Here is a 16,350-nt window from a genome sequence, read left to right on the forward strand (position 1 = left end):
GAGAGTCATTCATGGAGTGCAGGATAGATGTACTAAAGGGTTATTGGAAATCCAAACTTTAAGGCTATGAAAAGTTTTGAAATTAGTAAAAGAATCAAGTTTGGAAAGATAGTTTGATGTTTAGAACATGTGTACAACAAGTGAATGAAATGTACTAAATGGTAATAAATTTGGTATTGGCTGAAGGGATAGAAATAAAATTCTGAAATTTGATATATCGATTACTGATTGTATCTGTGTTTGAGATTTGGCTGTGATTTGGAAATGTGTCTTATATTTGTATGAAAAGAACTAAATGGTACCAAATATGGTATTGGGTGAAGGGGTAGGACTGGAATCTTCAAATTTGATATAATTGGTATCTGGAATTGCGATGAGATAAATTTAGGTGGACGGATGAAACTGGAAGTTTGAAATTTTGTATTGGGGTCCCTGTTTGTGGAAGGTTTGTGATAAAGATGTGGTTTTGGAAATGTCTACAACAGGTGCACGAAGAGTACTAATTAGTACTATATCTGGTACAATTTGGTATTGAGTGACTTCAGTCATGTGTAACCTGGATAGTATCGGTAATCTAAAAAGTATAAAAGTGAGGTCTTCGTTGGTATTGACATTTGGATATGATTCGGTAAATGTGCTATAATTGTACGAAAATTACTAAAAAGTACTAAATTTTGTATATGGGTGAAGGAATACAGCCGAAATCCTGAAATTTGTTGGTATCTGTTGTTAAGTTGTGGAAGTGGTTTTGCAAATGTGTACTTGTTCGAAAAGTACTTAGTGGTTTTTGGGTAAATGAATAAAGCTGGAATCCCAAAATTTAATATTGGGATCTCTGTTGGTATCTGGAATTGAAATGTAGAGGCGGTGTTGGAAATGTGAACTATAATTGTACGAAAATAACTAAATGTTACTAAATTGGTATTGGGTGAGGGGACAGTAGCTGGAATTAAGATAGGGAGATTGTTTTAGAAATGTGTAATATAACTGTACTGAGTGGCATTAAATTTAATGTTAATGGGAGGAATTACAGATTTGAAATCCTTAAATTCAATATTAAGGTAACTGTTGGTATCCGGAGTTAAAATATGGGTTGTGTTTTGAAAATGTGTACTTTCACTGTACGGATAGAACTAAATGTTACATAATTTGGATTTGGGGGAAAAGGGGTAGAGCTGAAATCCTGAAATTTGATATGGATGACACTGTTGGTGTCTGTAGTTCATTGAAGGAGGTGGTTTTGGAAAAGCGTACTATGAACATATGAAAAGTCCATAATGTGCCTTTGGATGTTGGAACAGAGGTGGAATACTGAAATTTGATATCGAGGCCACTGTTGGTTTCAAGGTTTTATATATGGAGGAGTTGAAATAGTTTTAATCAGAACAATGTGGATGTGAGACCGTCGTGTTATGGTTTTACTAATATCCTCCTGGTTAATTAAAGAATTTAAAGACTTCTTGCTATGAAAGGTAAAAATTTCCCCATTAATATTTCCAAAAAAGACACAACCTGTCTATAAGACTTTTAAAGTCTGAACACGTAGTAGGATAAAGGAAGTTTTGATAAAAAAAAATTTTGTCAAACTGAACAAATTGTGCATTTTGGGTACTAAAAATTCTGAAAAAGTTAGTTAGGAACAAGTAATAAAAGAGTTAAGTTTGGCCGAGGCCAAATTTTTAATACCCTCCACGAAGAGACAAAGAAGATTTAAAAAAGAAAGATATTGGAAATTAATATTCGGATACCATTTTAAACTACAAATCCCAGTGAAATTGGTAGGAGGTGTTATGTACAGCCAATTGGGACGCCATATTTTTGCGTACCGCTTCCTGCGGCGCTGTGGTGGGGTTCCGACAAGCTCAGTCGGGGTACATTATTTTTGTCAGGGGTTCTCAACCCTTCCACTCTCAGCCCTAGGCGTCTAACAATCAAAAAAGGCAATGACATAATAAATAAAAATACAAAATAAAGCGACAAACACGACATACACTGGTGGCCAAAACTAAAGCAACTGAAATTACAAGGAGAATGAATGCCCCATAACTCTTTTAAAAATTAAGAAAATGAGAAAGTTTTTCTAGTCTTAAAGTAGGTACTTTATTCACTTTTTAAAAACTTAAAACAAAAAACCAAAATTCATTTTTATATAAAAAATAATGTATGGTAAAGTCACTTAACCCGATTTTGGCTTGGACAAACAAAAGCAACTCTGTTGTACATTCATATATCCGCTGCAATTTCAGTTGTTTTTACTGTGATATTTATCGCTTTTTTTAAGTTTCCGTTTTTTAAGCACTGCCCAAAAAAAATTAAAAATGGCTAGAAGCAAATACAGTACCTGAATAAAACAGCAAATTATCAGTGACTATGAAAACAACACATCACAGAAAATGATTTCCGAGAAATATTTCATAAATATTTATGTGATTTCATAATTATTTCTGTATACTAAGTCGGTTTTTTGAAACTGGATCAGTAGCAACAGTCTATAACGGATGAAGGCCGTGAAAAACTTCAGCTCGTACTGATCCACAAATTGTGAGAGAAATAAAAAAACAACCATTTAAGAGATCAACTGGATTGTTGAGAGAGCAATCATTGGATATAAGCTCGAGATCAGTGCGTAGACGAGTAGTGGCAGCTGGTCTGCATGCCCGTAAGACATCAAAAAAACCATTTATATCTGAAAAAATCAAAAAGGCTTTCGGAAACGATAATATTAAATGGAATCAAGCTCAATGGAAAAACATTATTTCTGGGATGAGTCTACGTTTAATATTAAAGGCTCAGACGTGAACAATTTTACGGTGAGAAGACCAAAAAATGAAGAACTCAAGCCGCAGTGTTGCAAAGGTACAGTGAAGCATGAGGGAGGGTCAAAAATGGCGTGGCGCTGTTTTTCTTTCTATGGACTTGGGCCTATTCATGAAATAAAGGAAGTAATGGATCGGTTTGTTTACAAAAATGTGTTGGACATCACGTTGTTCCCTTACACTGAGTAAAATATTCGGCTCATTTGGGTGTTTCGGCATGACAATGTTCCCAAACTTGCATCAAAACTTGTCAAATATTGGTTGCGGGAGTCAAAAACTGATTTTTTGTCATGGCCGGCACAATTACCTGACCTAAACTCCATGGAGTATCGTAGATAGGAAGATCAAGCGAGATTCGGAAATAAATAAGCACAACATTTTCTAAAGAATTCGGGGTGCCTGGGAAAGCATACCCAAGGATCAAATTGAGCGTGTTATAGATTCAATGGCTCGTAGGTGTGCAGCTGCTATCAAAAATAATGGTTATGCTATCGACTACTAGCCAAAATTTAATTATTTTAGTTGCTTTAGTTTTGGCCACCAGTGTACAACTATGACAAGGGAACTTGGTGTTATTTTGTTCCCACACTTTGCCCGCCCATCCTTGACCCTTTGATCCTAATTATCATGAACAATTTAAAGTGTCCCATATTCCACTAACACTTACCACTCAATTACATACACTCATAGTCCCTCTCTCACAATTATACTCTCAACATTTCATAATCACAAACGTAAAATTAAACATAAACTTTGTGAGCCATTAATCAGGTAACCACCAATAACTCTAAGGACTTCAAATTTGTCAAATCTGGCCGCTAACTCAATTTCTAATTTCCCCTAAAAGAGCTCTCTTAATGCTGAACATTACCTTTTTGGTCCAGAAAAGCTAGCTTAACTAAGTCCCAATTCAATGGGGTAACCCTACACTCACTTACGGTTCCCTAGCATTAAGAAGTCTCACAATTAATAAAACTTAAGTACTAGACTATAATCTACGGACGATCACAATTAATTTAACATAAAAAAATAAAAAACAAAATTAATTTAAAATTGTTATTTTCTCTTTTGTTGTAATTTGGGGTTTCTGTCTCTGTTGTGCATATTCTTGTCTCAAATATCTATGAATAATTTGAAATCTTATTTTCTTTAAATGTCGGTAAAAATAATTTCAGCGCGTTTTTGGCGCGTTTTTGGTCACCTCTTGAATGCCGGCTAGTTAGATGTGGAACTTGAATGGGTTGTTCTGATTGTTCCCAAAAATGGTTTCTGACCGCCTCCAAATACATATATAGGGGCCAGGGTATTTTTGTTTGGTGGCTATCGTTGGCGAGACCTTAAACCAAAATACATATTGCATAAAAGGCCCTTCAACATAAAACGTTCTGTTTTTGTCACACAATAATGGGTATTATAAGTTTGATTGGGTCAGAATTTATGTAACAACTCGAAATATTGGTTTCCCATATAGGAAAGTATATATGGATATTCCTAGCTCGCCGAGCTGAGTCGATCTAGCTATGTATGTCCGTCCGTCTCTCCGTCTGTCCATGTTAATTTGTAATCACGCTACAGGTCGCAATTATGGCCCGATCCTTACGAAATTTTGCACGAAGGTGGGGTTAGGGTCAGAATAGAAGCCTATTTCTTTTGGAGATGATCGCCAAATGTTTAGGGGTTGAAATGGACCAAATACTAAAAAAATGTCGGATTTTGCAGTAGCTATACAGGTCGCAATTATAGACCAATCGTCGGAATTTCGCATGTAGCTAGAGTTTAGGGCTGGCAAGAAGCCTACCCATTTGGGTGGTCATCGGATAATATTTAGCGGGTAAAATAGAGCATATCTTTTGTGTTTAAAAAAATTCAAAATTTTTCATTAAACCGCGAATATTTTAAATCCCGGCGAAATCACAAAGCCATGACAAGGTTACTTCTGACCTTTACATTGATGTTAACATTCAACAAATCGGATATATACCAAAATATGTGCGATATATATGTCTATCAAAGAAGATATGCTTGTCGAGAACGGCTGAACTGATTTCGACAGTTCTCATTAATTCAGAATGGCCTCTTGGCAGGAAAGAAAAAACGTCTAAAAAAATCGCATAAAAATATCTCTCTAAAGATGAAAATATTGGTTTTTTAACATTTTCTCATATTTTTTCAATTTTGTCATATTTTTGGCATATTTTCATTTTCAATAAACATTTGGTAATATTTCTACAGCTAACAAAACTAAGTAGTTAGGATATCAGGATATCATATGCAGATCGCATTTATGGCTCGATCCTTGCGAAATTTTGCATGGGGATAAGATGAGGGTCAGAATAGATGCCTACTCTTTTTGGAGATGATCGCTATATATTTAGGGGTTGAAATGGACCAAAAAACTGCAAAATTGTCGGCAGGTCGTAATTACCGGACATTGCAAAAGCCAAGCAGTTTTGGATGGCCATCCAAAAATATTCAATGTGTGAGGGAGTTTGCCAACTTTTGTAGACTAAATACGAAAATGCTCATTCCAGTGACTTTTTGGAGAATTCACAAATACAGGAAAGACGCACTTCTGACTATTTCGTTAACGCTGATTTCGTTGAAGAATATAGTCAAACGTCTGTATCTCATATAGATGCGTTTCAGTCAAAAACCAATAATAAATGTTAATCTTTTGCCACTTCTAAGAGATTATAGGTCTTTGGGAAATATTGGATCCAGATCTAGGAAGACCATTTATGTGCAACATCTACCAATAAATTGAAAATGAGCCAATTCGTTTAAGTTGCTATTATTCGAAAATTAGAGAACGAAACATGATGGTTTTCTGTTATTATTTGTCACAATATCTTGTGGAATTCTTTCGAGTATCTCGCCTATATAAACTGCATGGTTTATTATAGTATTGTAGGGTATTCCACGGTCGGCCCCGCTCGACTGTAGCCTTTGCCTACTTGTTTTGTATTAATTTAAAACAAAAAACTGTTACGCCGTATTTTTTTATCTTAATGACTGGAAAGATGACTTGCACACAACAAACCACAGACCAATAAAACAGACATTTCCCCGATTTGCCTTGTTATAGAGACAAAAAGCGAGCTGATTTTCCCCCTTTTCTCACATTTTCCCGGATTTTTCCTATTTATCTTCTTATGTTTTAAACGCGCCTACTTTTAACTACTATTCTCCCCTCCAGAGTTGTATTTCCCTACCTAAATATAATTACATGTGGCAACGCCGGAATTTTGCACATGAGCCTATCACTTCGCGTATCCGGTTCTCTTTTTACTTGCCGTCAGCAACAGAGAGGGGATTTGCTGCTGGTTCCTTTTTCCAAATTCCAAATTCGTTGAAAATGTGTCAAATGTGTAACAAAATTCCTAATATCGGTGTTGGGGCTATCCGATATTGGGGTATTTTTAAAAACCCAATGGCAACACTATCATACAGCAAAGCTTTATTCGTGAGAACCACTTAAAATGAGAGTAAATAAGGGAGAGAGAGAGAGAGAGTGATGTTAAATTGGTTATTCCTACTTGTGCTCAACAATTTTGAGCCAAACTGAGAATGCTTTTTGGCCACAGCAGTGGCTAGCTGGTTAACATGTGTGTGATACACATACTGACACAAAACAACGAATGGTTGTGCATGGGGTTGGTTTGTTGGTTTATCCGTCGGTCGCTTGTTTGATCGTTCGACCTCCGTAGTTCAGTTAAGTCAAGTTAACCAAATGAGACGACTCTCTGTAATACGATGACGGTACGGTCGAACGGTCGTGTTTAGAACATTGAGACGGATGAGTGCTCAAATTTCGAAAATTCAATTTGTTTCTCAAAAAAGTGAATTCTATGGGATTTTGTATCGGCGATCATCCACCAACACCACGAGAATGCAACATTAGAACAAAGTAGAGTTGCATGAAATCAACAACAACAACAACGAGTGTATGAGTGTTTTTTCTTTAAGACAACGTATCTTAAAACTTAAGAAAAAAATTAAAATAAAATTCAAAGTGTTGCGTTGTTTTTGTTGGGGGTATGTACTGTTGTTGTATTTGCTGTTTTGTCTTCATGCTAAGTTTGGTGTTGTGTACTTTTTTCCCAAGAGTATAGAGATACTTGTGCTGGGTCGACTTGGCCTGTTGCTCTTGCTGCAACCAGCCACAACAACAACAACTATAATATTGTCAGCAGTAAGACAAGCGGCCAGCAAACACCAACCACCACCATCGGCATCACCGCCAACAAGAAGGCATGTAAATTGCAGAGCCCTTGATTTTAAGCACCAGATACGTTCATTAAGTCTGTGCAAGACGTTCCGCAATCTGAAAACGCGTTTCTTAAAGTCGCGTCTGCCCCGATTGCTTGACTTTTTTGAAGTTTTTCGTTTTTTTTTTGGTTTGCCTTATTTTTTGTATCTCCATCATCGTGTTCTTCAATCGATCGCTCGTTTCGTTCACTCGCTCGCTCGCAGCGCATTTTCGGTTTGTTTGTCTTCCAGTGCCGTTGTTGTCGTCGTGGTCGTCGTCGCAGTCGTTGTGCCACCCAAAAAGTGATTTCGAAAATTTCATCCAAATGGCAATAAAGTATTCAAATTAAAGGAAAATTAAAGATCAGATGAGATTGTTCAACGCAAATTGCTTTGCAAATTAAATTGCCTGACACGAAAAAATAAATAAAGAAAAATAACATCAAAACAAAATAAGAAAGAAAAAAATCTCAAGAAGATTCTTTGCACAACATCGAGATAAAAGTTTGTCGCTTGGTGAAGAGCTCATAAAAGCGTGTAAAAGTGCTAACAAAAATAATTACATGTGTGTAAATTAGGGGAAAACATCTAAAAGATAATTGAGCTTTTAAAAAAGTATTCGTGATCTACAGACCACATTACAGAGTCAAGATGTAAGAATCTAAAAATTCAAATGAAATTGATTACGTCTTCAGGCGTTAATGAAACTTGTGGATATATTTTATTGTATCATATAAGGACAGGAGTGATGATCATCCCCTTAGTTAAATCTTGATGTAAAAATAAAAAAAGGGAAAAGACTTAAGAAACAAGCGCTATTGCAAAGATGAATTTTGGCAGGTTCGTTTTCTAAGTCTTTTGTTTCACGAAGTCATTACTCTCTCTCTCTCTCTCTTCAAAATTTATTGAAAAACATTTATCTTACGTGAGTTTAAAACATAATAAATACGAGAATTACAATACCAGAATTAATTTGAAAGTTTCTGTGGATGTGATACCCTTGGTACAAAATAAACGAATTCCTCAAGATATTAGGATACATAATTGGACTTCTTAAAAAAACATTCAAGGTTCGCTCTCTAATTTTCGTTTTGTGGGGTTTATAATGTTTTAATTTCAATTTTAAAAGCGGATATTGGGATTATTATATCCTTCTTTCATTTCGTCCTCATTTATCTGGAATCTATATAGTCCAAAAACCTACAATCTCTTAATGACGAAAGATCATAAATTTAACAGTAAAAACTTTTTTCTCAAACATAAACATATCATATATTTTATGTTCATATATGGCCCATTTATGTACCTTCCACCGTACATAGTATGGAGGGTATTCGCCATTTCGTTAGTAACGCATCGAAATAAATATTATTTATTAGTATAATATTCTTAGACGATTTAGCCATGTCCGTCCGCCTGTCTATCCGACTGTTGTAATCACGCTAGAGTCAAAACGAATTAAGATAGATAGGATATATATATATATATATATATATATATATATATATATATATATATATATATATATATATATATATATATATATATATATATATATATATATATATATATATATATATATATATATATATATATATATATATATATATATATATATATATATATATATATATATATATATATATATATATATATATATATATATATTATTTAAGGGGTCTATGACGAATATTTTGAAGTGTTACAAACTGAATGACAATATATTTTTTAGAAGTTTTACAAACGCAATGACAAATTTAATATACCCTCCTTTCCAAGGTGGAGGGTATAAAAATGAGGGATATACGAAATTGTGGACCTATATAGAAAATTCCACGATCAGCATAACATTCGAAGTCGATTTAATGATTTTCGTCTATCTGTCTTTCGGTTGGTCCGTCTGTCTGTTTTTGAAATCACGATACAGCTCACATTATTTGACGTAGAGGTTTTAAATTTGGCATCGTTGATTCTTTTGTATCTAGGATGGTTGATATTGAAAATGAGATATATCGGTCCGCGTTTTGGGATAGTCCCCATATAACGGTACCTCTCCTTATATATTGGTATTTGCAGTTCGTTATGGATTCTAGCTTTAGGTCCAGAACATTGTATACATAGGTCCACGTTTTCGTATAGCCCCATATAAGGATACCACCCGATATTCGACATTTTGATGACTTTTGCCACATTTTTCAACGTATTTGTCTAAAAAGAAGGTATTTGTAGTCCGATATTCGGTATTTTGATAGTCTAGTCTAGGGATTTGTCTAAAAATCGGTATTTGTAGCTCGTAGTAGGTTCTACATTCGGTGTCAAAACATTGAATACCTGGGTCCACGTTTTCCTATAGTATGTGCGCCATACATAAATTTAAGCCACAATTTCTAATAGATCTGTGTGAAATACTTTTGCATAGAAATGTTTTCTTTACCCAATGGTAAAGGGTATTAGAAGTTCGGCCCGGCCAAACTTAATGTCTTTTTACTTTTTTTTTGAGTTTATGTAATTTTAATGGCTTATGACAAAAGTTGCACGTCTTCGTATAGACCCAAATATAACGGTTATATTCGGTATTTTTACGATTTTAAGAATTTTTAACCGATTTTTTTTTTGAAAATTTCCAAATTTGAATTTGGAGGGTATTCAAACCTCAGTCCGGCAGCCATGCAGAAGGGTTATCTTGGGTGTGGTAGGAGCCACGATGCCATGTGAATTTTCGTTGCATTTGCAATATATTTACGGTCTCTGTCGTGCCAATGGGTATTTAAAACAATATTTAAAACTTAATATTTCTATATGTATATACGTCAATGAAATCTGTATCAATGTAAGAAAAAAAGTGTAATTTTTTCGATTTCGGTGGGAAGTGGCTTTCGACATCAAAAATATTCATCAAAAATACTCTATAATTTTGATGTGTAGGGCGACAGCAAAATCAGGTCATTTTTCTGTTTTTGGTCCTTTTTATGTCCTATTTGCTATAGCTTCCATATAATTCCTTATATTTATATCTATCTATAGGATCTTATAGTAAATTAACTCACAATGAAGTATATATTTTCGGTATTTCGAAGGCTTCAGGCGTATAATTGGCTGTAATTCCTTAGTTTTAGTGGTTTAAAGGTCATAATCACATATGATTTTAATTTTTGTTTTTTTTTTTGTATTGGTAAAGAACCATCGACGTGATATGCCCTTACAATTATCATTCTGTTTCATATCCAGAGAATATTTCAAGGAACATAATTGAACAGAATAAAATTCAGTGTTGATTAGCCTGTTCTGATATTTGCCATACGGTTTTTATAATTTCGATTTGACGGAAGCTTAATATAGCGGTACCGGCCGATACCAGTCTATAAAGGGCTTTGGCCGCATTCTTAAGCCATAATGGCTTTAAATTATTATTTAATTACCTTAAGATGTAGAACATTGGAACAAACCAAAATATTTGCCCAGGCGATGTCTTACGTACTTATGGTCACAATAAGTTATGATTCTGTTGTGGAATCAGGAAAATGTTCTATTTCGAACCATTTTAAGCTCTAACTGGATAAGTCGACTCACCTCAGCGAGATAGTAAGATCGATATAATACATGGTCGGACTAATATTTCGGGGTGTTATAAACTGTTTTGTCCACCTCATAGTGTAGATGGGTATATTTATATATAAATATTACAAAATGTACAATTCAATATAGTAAGTCAAATTGAAAAAAATGCATGCGATTTTCCCTTTGGATTATATCCTTTTCTCCCAAGAGAACATTTCGAAGTGATGTGAATTGTCAAAATCAGTGCAGCCGTACTTTAGTTGTAAGCGTATATATATAGGCAATACTCTTTCGGGGGATAAAGTACTCACAGAGAAGTCCTTGTGTAGAATTTCAGACAATGCCATTGAAAAATGTAGCTAAAATCATCAAAATACCGAATATCGGGATATACGATATCGTGGACCTATACAGATAATTTTTTTCGGGGGGGTAAAGTAGTCACGATGAACTCTTTGTGTGGAATTTGAGACGGTTCCATAAAAATGTGGCTAAAATTATCAAAATACCGAATATCGGTAGGTACCGTTATATGGGAGATATACGATATCGAGGGCCTCTACAGAAATTTTTTTCTGGGGGTAAAGTAGTCGCGAGGATCTCCTTGGGTTGAAAATCAGAATATTCCATTGATAATATGCCTAAAATTATAAAAATACTGAGTATCCGGGGTACCGTTATATGTGGGCTATACGATATCGAGGATCGATATAGCTCATCTTCGATCTTGTCTTGCTGCAGACAAACGACAGATCGGTGCAAAATTTTAGCTTCCTACCTTTATTCGTTTTGACTCTAGCGTGATTACAACGGACGAATGGACATGGGTAAATCGTCTTATAATTTTACGCTTATTATTATTTCGATGAGTTACAAACGGAATGACGAAATTAATAATATATATGGTCTGTTTTACCCGCTAAATATTGTCCGATGACCAATCAAAATGGTAGACTTCAGCTCCAAACTCTAGCCCCAAGCTAAATCTTGTGCTGATTTGTTTATTATTGCGACATGCAGAGCAACTGCAAGAGACCATAACTTTTATGTAAGAAACTATGAAATATTCCAGTAAACCTCGAATACAGGTTGAGATAAAAAAAACTGCAGCCAAATCGAACGCCATTATTTTTACAGTTTTTTAATTTTATTGAATGAAATCAAAAAAAATGTCGGAAAAACCATCAAATTTTAGAATAAGTTTAGATTTGTTCGAATTGGTCACCGCTATCCGAATGTTGCTCTGCGGTATTTTGGGCCATTGCCGGCGAAGCGCTTGCTTGAGGTGATCGACATTTTGGTATTTTTTATTGTCAACCTTGCTTTCCAAAATACTCCAGACACACAATGGAATTTGGCACTTATCACCAAATTGACCATATTGACAAGTATGTTAAATTTGGTTCAGATAAAGTTGCAGCTCCATCATCATCCATGTTCATCCGTTTTGTTATATTATACCCTACACCACAGAGTATTATGTGTTTGTGCATTTGTTTGTAACAGGCAAAAGGAAACGAGAGCATAGGTAGAAGAGCTTATATGATTCATCTAATAAGGGATGCGTAACAACCTGCTGAAGTTCGAATATGAAAATGAGTCACAACTAGAATTCCGAAATTTAGTCAGATATACAGAAAAAAGTACTAAAGAAGTACTTAAAGGAAATTACATTATTTCCTAGGTATGGAGTGAGGGTGACTAGCATATAAAGTACTGTCTGTACAACTGTCTGTACAGGTTTGAGAGAGGAAGAGTGGAAAAAATATTTTTTTGTGGCTAGAAAAAACAAATTTGTGGCTAAAAAAGGATAAAAGCATTCTAGGCGAGAGCGGATAAGTGGAGCTAGAACTTTAAATTCTAGTATAAATATAGGGTGAGATGAAAAACCTGCAACCAACTTCAGACTGCTGTCATTTGTAAGCCACTCTTACGACAGCTGTTAAAATTATTCCAGTGACAGCCTATTATATGGTTTACAAGCATACAAAAGTATTTTGGTGAGAATTTTCCAGACAAAAAAAATATTCGTGATGGAATTCAAGCGTAATTTCTTTATATTCTGAATCGATTTATACATGTCCGCCCATCTATCCATTTATTTTTGTAAACAAAGTAGAGTTCGGATTTATTTTGCACAAATCATTCGTTTGACCCAAGGATGAACCCTATTGAAATTGGAGATAATAGGTAAAAATTTAGATATGGCTCCCATATATATCTTCGTCCGATTTGGCTTTTATTGTGTGCCAAACGTGTAATATCAGCCCAAATAGTATGGTATTTTGCACATTCACCCAAAATAAGTATGCCAATTTGATCGACATCGGTTCAGATATAGCTATAGCACCCATATATATATTGTACACCCGATTTGTTATTTTTTTCCTCCGCAGCCGTTATATGCATTCTGTTATAACTATATTTGGGGAAATATATTAAATACAGCTCAGAAATACATTTGGTGAATTTTATCGAGATTGGTTCAGATTTGGATATAGCTCCAATCTATAACTTCGTGCGATTTACCTTTTATTGTCCACCAAACGTCTAATATTTGTCTAAATGGGATGGAATTTAGCATTTAGCATTTAGCAGTATGCCAAATTTGGTGAAGATCGGTTCAGATATAGCTATAGCTTCCATACATATTATTCATCCGATTTGTTATATTTGTTACCCACAACCGTAACATGCACTCCGTAACAACGATATTCAGGGAAATATATCAAATACAGCTCAGAAATATCTTCGCCAAATTTTATCGAGATCGGTTCAGATTTGGATATAGCTCCCATATATATATATTTATCCGATTTCAAATTAATTGTGCACCAAATGGGCAATACAAATCCGAATTTAAAAGATACAAATGCTTTAAATTGTAATTATAATCATAGCGTGTATGATTGAATTCTCCCATAAAAACTTTTAATATTTATCGGTCCCGCCCGACTTTAAGACTTTCTTTACTGATTTTTTTAATTTAACTTACAATTTGAATTGCACATTTTTATACTCTTAGCCATATGGCTACGGAGGGTATATATCATTTCAAACGGCCAAAACGTACCTCGTCGAAATAATGGTTTTAGACCCTAGGTTTCTTTGGACCAAATCCATTTCAGGACATTTGGGTTCGATCTAGCGATGTTCGTCCGTCTGGCTGGTGTGCACGACAACTCTCGAAGGAAGTATTCGATTTGATCCAAACTTGGTACATCGTAATATTATTACCACAAAAAATTCGAAATTCTCAAAGAAAATAATTTACTGCACAGAAAGAGAAAAGAATTATCCGATTTTGCTCCAACTTTGCATATCCTAATATTTGCATCTGTGCTAGTTCAGGTGCAGAAATGGACAATATCGGTCCACTCTATCAAGTACATTCCCCACGAACGGTCAAAATTTGGAATAATTATAACTCTTATAAAATGTGATGTAAGTGTCCGATTATCTTCAAATTACACACATCACAATACCATTCCTCCTGGGTTACAATTTTGAATAACCAAAACGACCATAAAATCCTATATAAGCATCCACAAATCACAATATTTTTATTAACCCAAAGTCTGGTGTGAAGAATGAGATATATCGGCCCACTCCTTCTGTTACCTCCCCCGAAAATGGTCAAAATTTTGAATATTCATGAAGCTCATAAAACACGAAATTAACATCCGATTCCATTCAGACTTAACACATCTCAATATTTCCATCAATACAAGATCTGTTATAAAGATGGTAGAGATCGGACTTTACATTGATGCTGATGTATTTGACGAACATAGCCAAATATCGGAGATACAGGAAACCATATAGAGGAATCTAAATTTTCAAATATTGTTTTGAATAGCCATTAACAGGACATAGGACGGAAATATAGGACAAATATAGATTCTCATGACATCGTGGTTTTGGTCGAAACCAAAGTAAATGCAGGACTAGGTGACAAGAATTAAGTGAAAGTAACATATTCAATATACATGGAAAAAATTTTAAATTTCTGTTTTTCCGAGGAATCGCATTAGGAACGTCTGCTTGGTTTGTTTGGAAAGTATTGGTTTCAGATCCATGAAGATTATTCCAAAGTAATAGATATGAGGATGTTTCTCGGCGGAATATTTATTCTAATCAAAAGGGCTTCAGATCTGAAGAAATTTTTTTTAAATTTATTTAGTTGACATATTTTTTTAAGTTGACATATTTTCCATTTAATTTCGCCATATTTAGAATGTTTGAGTTCCTTTTATACATAAATTTTTGATTTTCCAATCGGGCCGCCCGAAAATGTGTACTTTGTTTTTTTTTTTCAAAATTTCTTCCTAATCATGTGAATGAAGGTAATATTTCCTGATTTCCATCTGTCTTTGCACGCTTCGATATTTCTATCACCACTAGGTGTAGATATAGGAAGGGATACTTCGGTCCCCTTCACCTAGTATTCGATTTGGTTAAGGATACCTCCCTTAAAAACATTCAAAATGCTAGAATATAACCAGTAAAGAAAGTCCTAAAGTCGGGCGGGGCCGATTTTATGATACCCTACACCACTTTGCTAATTTAGTTGAGCTCCACTTAATAATTAAAAGTTTTTATGGGAGAATTCAATCACACACGCTATGATTATAATTATAATTTAAAATTCAAAGTACTAAATATGCCGAAGCATTTGTATCTTTTAAATTCGGACTTGTATTGCCCATTTGTTGCGAAATTAATTTGAAATCGGATAAAAATATATATGGGAACTATATCCAAATCTCAACCGATCTCGATAAAATTTGGCAAAGATATTTCTGAGCTGTATTTGATATATTTCCCTGAATATCGTTGTTACGGAGTGCATATTACGGCTGTGGGTAACAAATACAATACATCGGATGAACAATATATATGGGAGCTATAACTATATCTGAACCGATCTTCACCAAATTTGACATACTACCTTCTAGACTAAGACGTTTGGTGTACAATAAATGGTAAATCGGACGAAGTTATATATGGGAGCTATATCCAAATCTGAACCGATCTCGATAAAATTTAGCAAAGGTATTTCTGAGCTGTATTTGATATATTTCCCCAAATATTGTTGTTACAGAGTGCATATTACGTCTGCGGAGGACAAAAATAACAAATCGGATGTACAATATATATGGGAGCTATAGCTATATCTGAACCGATTTCGATAAAAATTGGCATACTTATTTTCAGGCCTAATTGGTTGTATGTGCAAAATTCCATACTATTCGGGCTAATATTACACGTTTGGTGCACAATAAAAGGCAAATCGGACGAAGATATAAATGGGAACTATATCTAAATTTTTACCGATTATCTCCAATTTTAATAGGGTTCGTCCTTGGGCCAAACAAATGTTGTTTGCAAAATTTCATCTCAATCGGATAATAAATGCGACCTGCATTTTTTTTCACAAGAATACATGGACAGACGGACTGACATGCATAAATCAACTCAGAAAGTGATTCTATGCAGATCATCAAATGGAACTATGGGTCTATCTCGTTTCCTTTTGCCTGTTACAAACAAATGCTCAAAGACATAATACCCTGACCACCTTGTGGTGTAGGGTATAAAAATCACATTTAAAGTGTTACGTATGTGACTAAGGCCTAATATGGTGCAGGTTTTTCATATGATTATGTACTCCTATGTGAGATTTGGTTACTTTCAATTTTTTTGATATATAAATAACGAAATACCT

At 34.6% G+C, this 16,350-nt stretch overlaps 1 protein-coding gene across 2 annotated transcripts in view; it reads left to right on the forward strand.

Moving 5' to 3' along the window:
* Positions 1 to 6,786: 6,786 nt before the first annotated feature.
* LOC131801657 (putative transcription factor SOX-15) overlaps positions 6,787 to 16,350 on the forward strand; it is a 77,502-nt gene continuing 67,938 nt past the window's right edge. For both annotated transcript variants that reach the window (XM_059120548.1, XM_059120547.1), the window contains exon 1: positions 6,787 to 7,717. The gene's annotated coding sequence lies outside the window, so the exon portion shown is untranslated. The remainder of the gene's footprint in view (positions 7,718 to 16,350) is intronic.

This window comes from Musca domestica, unplaced genomic scaffold (assembly GCF_030504385.1).
Source record: "Musca domestica strain aabys unplaced genomic scaffold, Musca_domestica.polishedcontigs.V.1.1 17, whole genome shotgun sequence".
Lineage (NCBI taxonomy): Eukaryota > Metazoa > Arthropoda > Insecta > Diptera > Muscidae > Musca > Musca domestica.